A 12,081-nucleotide genomic window follows, 5' to 3' on the forward strand; every position below is an offset into this window, starting at 1 on the left:
CTCAAACAGCAGAAGCCAGAACCACTACAAACCTGCAAAATGGATACAGGGCAATCTACCAACTGTCTAGTTTTACTAGTCTCACTAAGTCATGTTCGCCTTCCAAAGAGGTCCTAGGCAACGAATAGCTGTGCAGCACAATCCTGAGCTGCCTGGCATGTGCGGATGCAGCAGTGATGAAAATGGCTGTAGTGGCAACCAGCATGCCCTAGGCAGCTGCTGCTGCTGCCTCCTTGGGAGAAGGGGACTTTCATTCCCTTCCCTCAGGTAAGACGAGTAGCCCCACAATAGGGATACTTGATTCTACAACTCATGGGTTGGCGTAGAATTTAGAGCCCGTTTCAGGCAGACGGCCTGACATGGAGACTCAGGATACAGTGGAGCAAGACTCCACCAGTCCTGCCTCTCTCTCCCCCAGACTGGCGCTAGGGCCCACAAATGTGTCATATGGCATGTATGCAACACTGCGTGCCGGCAGTAAGCCGGCACACAATGTTTAGGGTTGGGCCCCTAGTCCTTTTTATAAATCAAACAAACAACTGGTAATGTTCAGGGAGAAAAGAATAACCTGTCATTCTGTGCATTTATGCGTACAGGTGGACTCTCGCTATTCATGAGGGTTCTGTCCGGAAACCCTTATGAATATTGAATTTTGCATGAAACCAAGTCACACAAATTTGGGGGTCCACTGAGCTCCGAATGAGACTGGAGCCTTGCTCTGGTGGTGTCTGGAACTGTTCTGAGGCCTGTGGAGACTCCATGCAGTCTCCACAAACCAGAGAGTGCCCTCCAGAGGTCCTAGAAGGGCCCTTCTGATTTTCTGGAAGTACTGTTCTAGGACTTCTGGAGGCCTTTCAGAGGCCCATGGATGCTGTGCGCAACCTCTTCTCCAGAGGGGTTGGGCTTCAGGTTGGGCCAAATATGGCTCAATGGGGGTCGGGAGAACCCACGTTGAGCCAAATCCACAGATGGAACATTATTATTTGCATGGGTTCCGTTCCAAGCGCTCACTTGGATGGCAGAAAACGCCATCAGCCCCTTCCTTCACCAATGCAACGTGATCACCTTTTCTTTCTGTGCTCGGGGAAAGGAGGGGTTGCCTGGAGAGAGAAGATTGATGGACTGTCAGCCAGCTGCCCCCCCCCTCATTAAGGAGGCTATTGTCAAAGAACTGTTCAGTTTTTTAAACTGATTTTAAAGGGGTGCATTTTTCCCCTTCTCCAGGGATCAGCACATTGCTTCTCATTTGCAGGGGCCATTCGTGTTGTGTCAAATCCATGTATAAAAAATCCGTGTATAAATAGGCTGGACCTGTATAGCCTTTTCACCTTATGAACAGAAATAAACAAATAATAAATTGTTGTTGGAAAACAAATAAAACCTTTCTCTTTGTACCCTCTTCGAGGCTATGCTGAGCAATGAATATTCAGAAAGAAACATCAAACTAAACTATCTCATTAAATTTAGATATCCCCACAGTCATCTCTAAATTTTTCGTAATGCTGCTCTGTTAATCTACCGTATTTTTCGCTCCATAAGACGCACCTGACCATAAGACGCACCTATTTTTTAGAGGAGGAAAACAGGAAAAAAAGTATTTTGAACCAAATAGTGTAATAAAATATTTAATAAATTATAACAGAATAACATTTGAACCATGTAAAGTGAACAGCAGTCAACAGTGGCATTAAGAACCATTATCACTGTCATTAACAAATGGAGAGAGTACTCTAGGTTTGAGTACTCTAGTTTTGTGGAAACCCCAAGAACTCATCATCGCTAGAGTCAGAATTTATGAAGCTCATTTGCTCACAATCACTGACATCACTTTCTTCGCTGTCTTCATATAAGATACAGTCTTCACTTCCATCTAAGGCATTGCTAATGCCACATTTTTTGAATGACTGTACAACGATCTCCTCCTTTACTGAGTCCCATGATGTTTTCACCCATTCACAAACTTGAGTGATGGTGGGCCTCTTCATTCATCTAGTAGATGTCAGATCATGATTACCAGCAGCCATCCATTTGTTCAACTCTTCTCTCATTAAGACCTTAAATGGCTTGTTGATGGAAACATCAAGAGGTTGCAACTGGCTGGTAAGACCTCCGGGAATTACAGCTAGATGAGTCTTCACTTCTTTGAAGCATTTTTTTGTTGGTTCGCTAATATGTGCTCTAAACTGGTCAAGCACTAATAAGGCAGGTTTTTTCAGAAGTCCTCCAGGATGTTTGGACCACACCTTTTCAACCCATATTCTCATTCCATTTTCATCCATCCATCCTTTCTCATGTACAACAACTCCTCGTGGAATCACTTCTTTTGGAAATGTTTTTCTTTTGAAAATCAACATGGGTGGCAATTTGGTGCCATCGGCACAGCAGGACAACACAGCTGTGTAATGGGTCTTCTCATGCCCTGAAGTTTTCACAGTGATGATTTTGGCACCCTTCAGATCTACAGTCCTATTAGATGGCACATCAAAGGTTAGCGGGACTTCATCCATATTCCCAATCTGGCCAATTTCAAAGCCATTTTTCTTCCTAGCATCAATAACAAATTTATGAAAGGACAGAATCTTAGATTCATATTCTTTTGGCATTTTTTGCACAATTCTAGTTTTGGTCCGCATAGCAAGACCACATCGCCTCATAAATCTGTAGCACCATGATGGTGATCCTGTAAAATCCTGAATGCCTTTCTCTATAGAAATGCGTTTCGCTTCAAATATGATCATTTTTGTCGAGACAGAGAAGCCATTATTCCGGTGACGTATGATCCATTCTTTCATGTCCACCTCCAACTGTGGCCACTTTGCAGCATGCCCACAGAAAGTGTGCTTACTGGAACTTTTATCTGCTTTTTGCAGCTGATCCTCCTGTTTCCTCCACTCTCTAATCATTTTTTCAGTTGGAGGAGGCCCAAAATGTCTCTCCGCTGCTCTGTTTCCATGCTCCTTAGCATATTTTACTACCTCTAGTTTAAAAGGAATTTTATATGCTAGCCTTTTCTGCTTTATCATCCTTGCACTGATAGAATGAGGTACTGTAGTATTTTTCTGCAAGAAATGAAGGAACTGTCAGTATCATTTCTTCAATGTTTACCATTGAGCACTAACCATTTGCTTTAACTTTTTTCCTGCAGTCCTATACACAACTTTCCTAGGAGTAAAGCCCATTAAACACAACGGGGCTTACTTCTGAGTAGACATGCATAGACTTGTGCTGTTCTGACATGTGCCTGGGCTCCTGCGGGTGCAGGACACTCCCAGGAACATCCACTTCTCAGTGGGTTCCTGGGACTGGCCCCCAAGCACCGGGACCCCCAAGACCACAGCCTTGATTGCTTCGGCCAAGTGGGATATCGCATCATCTCCGTCCCCCTGCCCCCGTGAAAGAGCATCCACAAGCCACTAGAAGGATAATCCCCTTGATTCTTTCTAATTGGGTTGCAGGAGGGACAGGGCTCTGTTTCAAAACAGGGATCCGAGTTCAGATTCTGCAGAGGCCCCTCCTGAGCCACCCTCCTTGAGTTCTGGACAGTCTCATGGTTTATCCCAGTTCGGGATGAGGCGATCACATTCCGATGTGCTCCCACACTTTACGTATCAGCGGGGTCGATGGGAACTAAGGGGCTTCCACAACGTGGCCCCAATCCTTCACGAAGTGAGGATTGCTGATGTAGCGCCTGAAGAGCTTCTCCTTCAACAGAAAGCCTCATTGGAAGCAAATTTACACGGAGGTAAATTCCATGCAAAGAAACCGAGACAATGTGTTTAGGACCAGGGCCTTAGTTCCAAGCAAGGTCTGAGTTAGCATCTGGCAACTGTGCCCTCAACATCTATACTTGGAAGTAAGTCTGTCTCTCCCCCCCTTCGATGGAACGTGCTTCCCAACGAAGGCTCCTCTCCCACTCCTCTCCCACATACACTTACTAGCAGTGAAATCCTATCCCAGTCATTCAGATTTACTTCTGAGTAAGCATTCTTAGGATCGCGTCTCGCGCCATCCTGCAATCCTATCCACACTCACCTATTGTAAGTCCTGTTGACTATAGTGGGGCCTGCTTCTGAGTAGACATAAGTAGGATTGAGCTGTAAGACCGCTGCCATCACACACTCTGTTGCAATCCTATAGGAATGTTTACTCGGGAGTAAATTCCACTGTGTTCAGTGGGGCTTACTCCCTAGTAAGTGTTTCAGGCATCCAACATTAGGGTGTGATCCTATGCACCCTTTTGAGGGGGGGGGAGTAAAGTCTATTGAATTTGGGAGAGGGTTTACTTTGGAGTAATAGTGCTTAGGTCAGACAACAGGCTGGACAAAGACCTGCCACTGATTTCACCGACTCTCCCCCTTTCTCCCGAGTAGGCTTTTTTCACAATTTCCTTCTGTCAGCTGCTTTGGCTCTCAGTCGGATCCCAAGCAGTGTCTACTCGCAAGTCAGTTCCCCAGAGATCCCTGCTGACGAGAATGGGGCTTACTTCTGAGTAGACGTGCCCAGGACGTCCCCACCGAGACACGCGAGTCGCCAGCCCCGGGGGGCTGGCTGGTGCCCGACTGAGAGCCCAGTCTGCGCCTCGGCGGGTCTCCTCGGAAGAAAGGTGCTCCCGAGACAGTGTGGGCAGGGCTGCAGCTGGAGGCACCAGAGAGGACCCTGAGCGCCGCCTGGAGCCGCTTCCTCCCCAGCGGCAGCTGAGGGAGGCGCACTCCGCTCCCACCGTGATGGTGGAGGCCACGATCGCAGCCGCGCTTACCCGGGAGTAAGCCCTGCTGATGAGAATGGGGCTTACTTCAGAGTAGACGTGCCCAGGACGCGGCTCTTTCCCCACCGGCTCCTCCGCCCGCCCGGCTTCCTACCGTCTCCGGTCTCCTCGCCGCACCGCGTGCTGCAGTATTCGCTCCATAAGACGCACACACTTTTCCCGCCACTCTTTTGGGGGAAAAATGTGTGTCTTATGGAGCGAAAAATACGGTAAGTTGTTCTGGGGCAAAAAGTAGATGATAGCATTGTTCTGTTTTATTGCTGATGTGAATGATGGAATAGAAGACAGTTATTTTCAGTTCCAATATGAGCTATTCAAATCACTCAACTACGCAAAATACATTTGCTAAAAACTGCGTAATGGGAGTCATAGTTTTATTAGCAGCATATTGTATCTCAAATGTAATTGCAGAGAGTACATAACATAGTAGTTAGATTACATGTTTGTGTAAACAGCTTATCAAGAATAAAACACTTTATATGTACAAAGAAGCCAGAGTTAGACCAGGCAATGAATTAACATCATACTACAGCATATAGGCTCCAGGTGAGGTCATTAGGCTCCAACTGAGAACCCAAATGAAGTGGCCATGATACTCAGCTTGAAACACAACCTCAAGCTTTTAAAAGTGCTGTTGGTCCCGCTTCCAATGCTGTTAGTAGAGGCCTTGCAGATCTTGGTGTTGTCTTCAGTGCCTGGTGCATGAGGCTTGCACTTGTTGGTCAGGTAGCACAGAATGGCCAAGTAGCTCTCCTTGCTCAACATGGCCAGGTAGGGAAGGAGTTTGCTGCTGCCTCAGCCATCTCTTTTTCTTTTCCTTCCCTGGGAGGGAGGGGGAAGCTATGCCCCTATGAGATTATTCCACAGCTCCCTGGCTGTTTTTGGCAGTTCCCGGGGGAGGCACGGCACACAGTTTGGGAATCACTGCGTACTGATATCCATTTTAAGTGTTTGTCTGATTTTGCTAGAGCTTCTGTTGAGACATAACAGCTCTTTACAGTGTTCTTCAAACCACTAGATGCCTGCTGGAGCCTAAGTTCTTGAAGGGCTGTGGTTTAGGTTGTGCCCTTTTCAAAGCAGTCATGACATGAGCAATTTGTGCCTGTCTCAAAGTCCATCCACCTGATAGTCAAAGGAGAACAGACCAGAGGTGCTTCTGATGGGAGTGGTGTGGGCAAATCTCAGCAACCCCATGCCTTGACCTAAGGGAGTGGAAGGCACCTTTCTTCAATAGCTCATCTCTAAGAAGTCTGCTTTACCAGCTAGTAGAATTGCATTCACTCCCGAATCGGCCTTTTTAGCCACACTAGACGCTGTTCCAGAACCACCATTCAGAGCGCAATACCATAGTCTTTTGAGACTGAAGGTTGCCAACACACAGAATTGCATATAAATTTGCTGGAAAATAGAGAAAAGACTAAACTAACTGATTAACAAGAAGATCCTGCCAAGCCCCATCTGTCCTCCCAGAGGAAGATAGGCTGGGAACTCTAGGAGAAGAACCCCTTGAAAACAATGGGTGAATTGTCATTCAGCTTGAGTTCTGAATGCAGTTCCAGTGAAGGACCAATCCTCCCATTTCTTTTTTTTTTGTCACTCAGAGAGGTTGAGGATCTTGCTGCATTCCAATTATATATTTGTGAAAGATTACTGGTTTGAACTTCACAGATATGTAATTTCCTAGGACCATTTTTCTAAACTGGTAGAGGAGTTTGGAGTTTTTTCTGTGTGAAAAGTTAGCTTTAAATACAACCAATCAGTCATTCTGAGCCTTTTATGGGAGAATGCTAATTAAGGGGGCTGAACTGAGGTGAACTAAATGTATTAACTATATGGAGTTGCAGGTCTTAGCTTCAAAAATTTGTCTCTGGAGATTTTCTGCTTGACGTGGGAAAGCCAGGGCAGACAGGTTTTGCAATAATCAGAGTGTACTTCTACTTATGCCCAATTTGAACTCATGAAGGTTATTGCCATATAAATGCATTCTAATTTCTGTCTGAGAGTGAGTATAGTTTTCTATGTTATGAGTCAGTCTGCCACTGGATTATACATGGGAATCACACTTAAACTCAGTGTGTAAATACACATGAGGCTGTGCTTTGATGGCATTCTCTGTAACAACCTACATGGTTCTATAGAGTTCTATAATGGTTCTATACACTTTACATGTATGTTACATGTTACACCAGGGGTCTCCAAACTTTTTGGTCAGAGGGCCGCATCAAATATCTGGCATGGTGTTGGGGGACAGAAAAAAGTTTGAATATAAAATTTATATAAATAAATTAGAGATGGAACTTAGATGAGTGAATAAATGAATGAATGGGCTCATTTATTCAACCTCTCTGGCCCTTAGAACACCCTCCAGATGCAACCAGAACATAGTTCCAGTCATGTTCAACCAGATGGGCCAGAGGCTTTCAGGGGACAAGAGGCTGGCCGCGGGCCGGACAGAAGCTCGCTGTGGGCCGCATCTGGCCCCCGGGCCAGGGTTTGGAGACCCCTTGTTACACTATAAAGTATAACATAAACAAAAAAGATATAAACAGATTCCTGCCTAGAGTAGCTTGCAATTTACCATTAGACGGTGAAGGAGACTAAGGATAATGATAGGATGAATATATACAAATATCATTGCAAAATTAAGCATCTGTAAGAAGCCCAGTTTTTATTTTTAAACTGCAAAGATAAAGTTGAAAAAAATGGACCTGTTGAAATCTTACAAGCCAGAAAAAGTTGAAAAGGAGTGCCTGGTGGCAGACATTCAGAGGTCCTCTCAAAATTGTTCCATGTTCTCAGCATCAGTGTGTTAAACTAGAATTCAGGTCTAACTGGACTATTGGATGGAATAAGCAGGACATCTCTGGAAAATTACCCATGTATCAAGCATTTCTTCAAAGTGGTTGATCAAATTAATCCACACCATGCCACCACAGTGTATGTGCAATTAAATAGACAATTAAGGCTGCAATCCTAACCACACTTTCCTGAGAGTAAACCCCACTGAACAAAATAGGACTTACTGCTGGGTAGACCTGGTTAGGATTGTGCCCTAAATAGTATTATAAGTATTGGTGGAGGCCCTGCACTGAGCTCTTCCCTAGAGCTGTCACTCAAGTACTGTTGATAGTGAAGATCAACTCAGGCTATAGAACTGGCAAACTAGCTGCCATGCCTGATCAAGGTAAACTATTCATATTCCATAAAAAGACAGCAGTTAAGATCATATACTTTTCTTTCTGAAAGTGAATTATCTGATCTTTCCCTGCTCAGAACCTGTATACAAGTGGAGGAGCATCAATGTTAGGTGTGTACGTAACATCTATATTGACCACGCAAAGCTCTTTATTTAGAGCTATGGAAGTGTTACTTATTACTATAGGTCATCTTGGGGTGGGGGATGTATGCAGAGCTCTCTGAGCTGAGGGATTGTATGCTTGAGCCTTACAAGGCAAAAGGATGGAATATCCACAATGGATTCTAGGCTCTGTCATAAAAAAAAAGGCAGCTCTATCTGCTGCATTCAGAATAAATATGTTTTTAGATGCAAGGCATATGCAGTCTCAATTCATAGTTCTGGTGAATGCTATTTAAAAAATACTCTTACCTCTTCTGATTTGCCCTTTGGTTCAATGCCCTGTAAAATGTTTAGGAGCAGAAAGAAAATCTTTGTAAGAGGTATACTTTGTTTACAGACATCCTGAAATAAGATGCCTTCTGTCCATCAAATAAACACACAAAAAGAGCATTGGGCTTGTTGAGAGCGTTGCTACTGATTGGTAATCAGAAAGCAACTTACCCGAATACTTACAAAAACTGGGAGAGAATTGTTGCTTGCTTAGTCCCAATTGAGAAACAAGGGGAGTGGGATCAGATCTTGCCTGATAGTTGTTGTCTTCTTGGCTGTCTTCTAAAGTTAGGTTCTCTTCCCATCACCCAAAGGAATGAAGTTTCTGTTGTTACAACGTACCTTTAATCTGTTAGTGCGAGTTCAGTCCTACTGATTTTAGTCATGTTTTATCGAGACTCTGTGTCTGAGTAACTTTAGTGCAGCTTTTATCATTCTATTATTGATATAATTATATTCTATGGTTCTGTTACACTGAACTTTAATATTTTTATTGTAAACTGCCTTGAGCATCAATTTAATGACAGAAAGGTGGGTTCACCTTTTATTAAAGACATGTCTTTTTTTAGTAATTTTATATAAAAATAAATGAATTGTAACTTTTGTGCAACATGATTTTGAATTCATTTTAGTGGAATTTAAAAAGCACAGATCTAGCCATTATCACAATTCTCATTTAGTATTTGAAAAACTAACTGGTGCAGACTTTTGATATGTCACACAAAAACAGATCATCTGGAAAGTCGTGGTACAGTCCAGTGTCCCTTTTGCTTTCTTAAACTGATGGTCAATCCTAACCATCTGTTTGCTGAGCAGAGTAAGATCCACAACTACACAACTTTGCCCTTACAACCCCCAAATGCTATTCCAATTCTGCATGAGACAAGTAGATTTGGAATAGCACTGGGCTACATTTATTCATTAGCCAAAAACAATCGGCAGTGGAACCTGCTTCACACTCCACCCTTAGTGTGGACATCTAATTGAGATAAGACAGCAAAAGTGTCTCCTTCCCTTACTGCCATTCCTATACTTCCTCCAAACTGCCATCACTTGGGAGCCTGAGCTTATCAATGCCAACCCAGAAAGGTTAAGGAAGCAGAACTGCACTGGGCTCCCCAGACTGGAAGCATTTGAACCTGGTTGTGCAATCCAAGTCCAAGGGGTTACCAGCCAGTCTCCCTGAGCCAGACAGCATCTAGGGATCAGTACTAGTTCCCATTCTAACCCTACTTACCTCAGGGTGCACCCCCAAAATCCCTGCACTTTTTCCCTGTCCCACACCAAACTTTCCAGATGTATCCAACCCGGCTAGAGGGGGAAAAATTCAACTAAATACGTCGGTCTGGAGTAGGCGATTGGCCCATCATGGCCAATCGGGCAATAGGAAAACATTCCTTCCCAGCTAGTCTCACGCAGCACATTAGAAAGGTGGTCAGCAAACAGCATGTGGAACATAGAAGAGAGAAGATGGTGGGTGTCCAAAACAGTCACTACACTCTTGCCTCCCTGCTCAAAGCACCCAGTAGGGTGCAAGGTAGTCTCCTTTGCCTCATGTTATGGTGGGGCAGGGTAAAAAATGTTCCCACCACTGAGAAAGGGGGCAGGAATGGCACTCTGTTACAGTAGTAGGCAATTGGGGCCATTTTAGCCGTGGTTGATGACACAAGACCTACCAAAGATGTGGCAGATGTTAGAAGATATTGATAGAAAGATTCTGGGATTTTGGGAACTGATGCAATGTTAAACAGCCACAGACCTTTTAAAAGCATTTTGGAGGTTTTATTGACATAGTTACAAGCTAATTCAGTTTAATTTGGATACAGATGTGCACTCCTTCTCATTTTGCTTCTCAGAGAACCACACCCAGAACTTCATGTTAAATAACCTGAGACAACAAGACAAACATGTGACACTGTATGTCACTTCCATCTCCTTATTTGGGCATATTATGACACTGTTTAGTGCATGGTTCTAGCTCTAACTAGGAGGTCATTTTGCTCTGAGATCGAATGTTCTTGGCCCACAACTCTGGTTACACAAGTTCTTGGAGTGCTACATGTTCTGTCAGTAATGATCTCTTTAGGTCACTTTGATATAACATGATCTCTTATCTTTTTATGGGAAATACCAGTGTTTTTCTTGGCTCCTATTTCAGTTATTTTTCTTAACAAGAGAAAATAAGTTAACCCTTTAAAATCTCTATCAGTCCTCTGTTTTATTCTTTGGCCACAATAGAATATTTTGGCCAAATAACTATAACTGGTTGGGAACATGTATGCTTGTTTGAACCTTTTTTGTTAGGCCTACTTTGTTATGTAGGTGCATTTGGTTTTTTTGTTATGTGACAGTGTGTATATGTTAGACTAAGGTACTAAGTTTTAACTACACCTTCTTAAGTGTATTTTAATGGTTTGATTTTGAATTTTTACTTAGGTTAACTTTAGTGTTTTGTCTCTGGAACTGTGAGGGGGACACACTTTTGATATTTGGGAGACCAGTCATGAAAGAGAGCTTGCTATGGTGATAGCTAAAGGTGTAGCTTGGAGGGGTACAAAACAGTTTTTTAGGGAACCTCCCTGTGACGTGCAAGGGGTGATAGACATTATGTATGATAGCAGTAGACTAAGATATATTTTAAAAATACATATTTTACTGTATAAAGTGCAATATTTTTAGCAATTTAATATTTAATTTTATTATTTGATTTAATGATCTTATTAGATCATTTTATTTTTGTTAGTATTTTTACTTTTTTTATTAATGATTGCAAAGAGCATTTGTGCTACTTTGTTTTTTATGGGTTGCTTCCTTGGCTGTGCAATTTAAGCTAACTCAAGTTTTTTTAGACTTAAGTAACTTTAAGATTAGTGCCATTCTGTTGTAGCTGACTTTATATGGCTGACATAATGCTAAATGCACTTTTTTTTAAAAGTACTTTAGAATTTTAAATTTATTTTTTTAACTTTTTTTTAAATTTAAATAATACTAAGGACGGACTATTTTATATTTGTGTATATTGTGTAATGCATAAAGCTTAATTTATTATGAAAATGTTTTTTATGTAGAGATATCTTGTAAGTGTAGTTTGACTTTATGAAAACTGGTTATTTTACTTTTATTATTTAGTTATCTTACTATGCATGGCAGATAATTTAATTTGTATGATGTAGCACATAGCATAGCACATGTGTAATAAATTAGGTAACTATTGTGGTTACACATTTAAACTGAATAGGGAATTTTTGAAAGGTATTATTTAAAAGCTTCTAAGAGGAGACATTTTAATTATAGTGTTTTCTGGATTTTAGTACTTCCTTCAGCTAGGTGTTTTTTGCAATAAGTTACTTATTAACTTATTTTAGCTTAGTAGCTTATTTTTCTCCTCATTGTTTTTTTGATTGATTTGAACTAAAACAAAACAATAAACAGTTTGTTTTATACCTTAGACTTTTATTTACAACTTAACTTTTATACATTTATTTTATATACAATAAGAAAATAACATTACAAAACATAATACAAATTAAACATAATACATTATAACATTGAAATGTGAAGAATGTTGGAACAATGGAAACACATCTTAAGACTTTTTATATTAACAGTTTAGAGACTACAAACATTTTTACAGTTTGTAATTATTAAGGAAAGAGTTTCTTAGGAAAAGGTTTAATTTTTAGAGTAG

This window comes from Tiliqua scincoides, chromosome 4 (assembly GCF_035046505.1).
Source record: "Tiliqua scincoides isolate rTilSci1 chromosome 4, rTilSci1.hap2, whole genome shotgun sequence".
Classification (NCBI taxonomy): Eukaryota; Metazoa; Chordata; class Lepidosauria; order Squamata; family Scincidae; genus Tiliqua; species Tiliqua scincoides.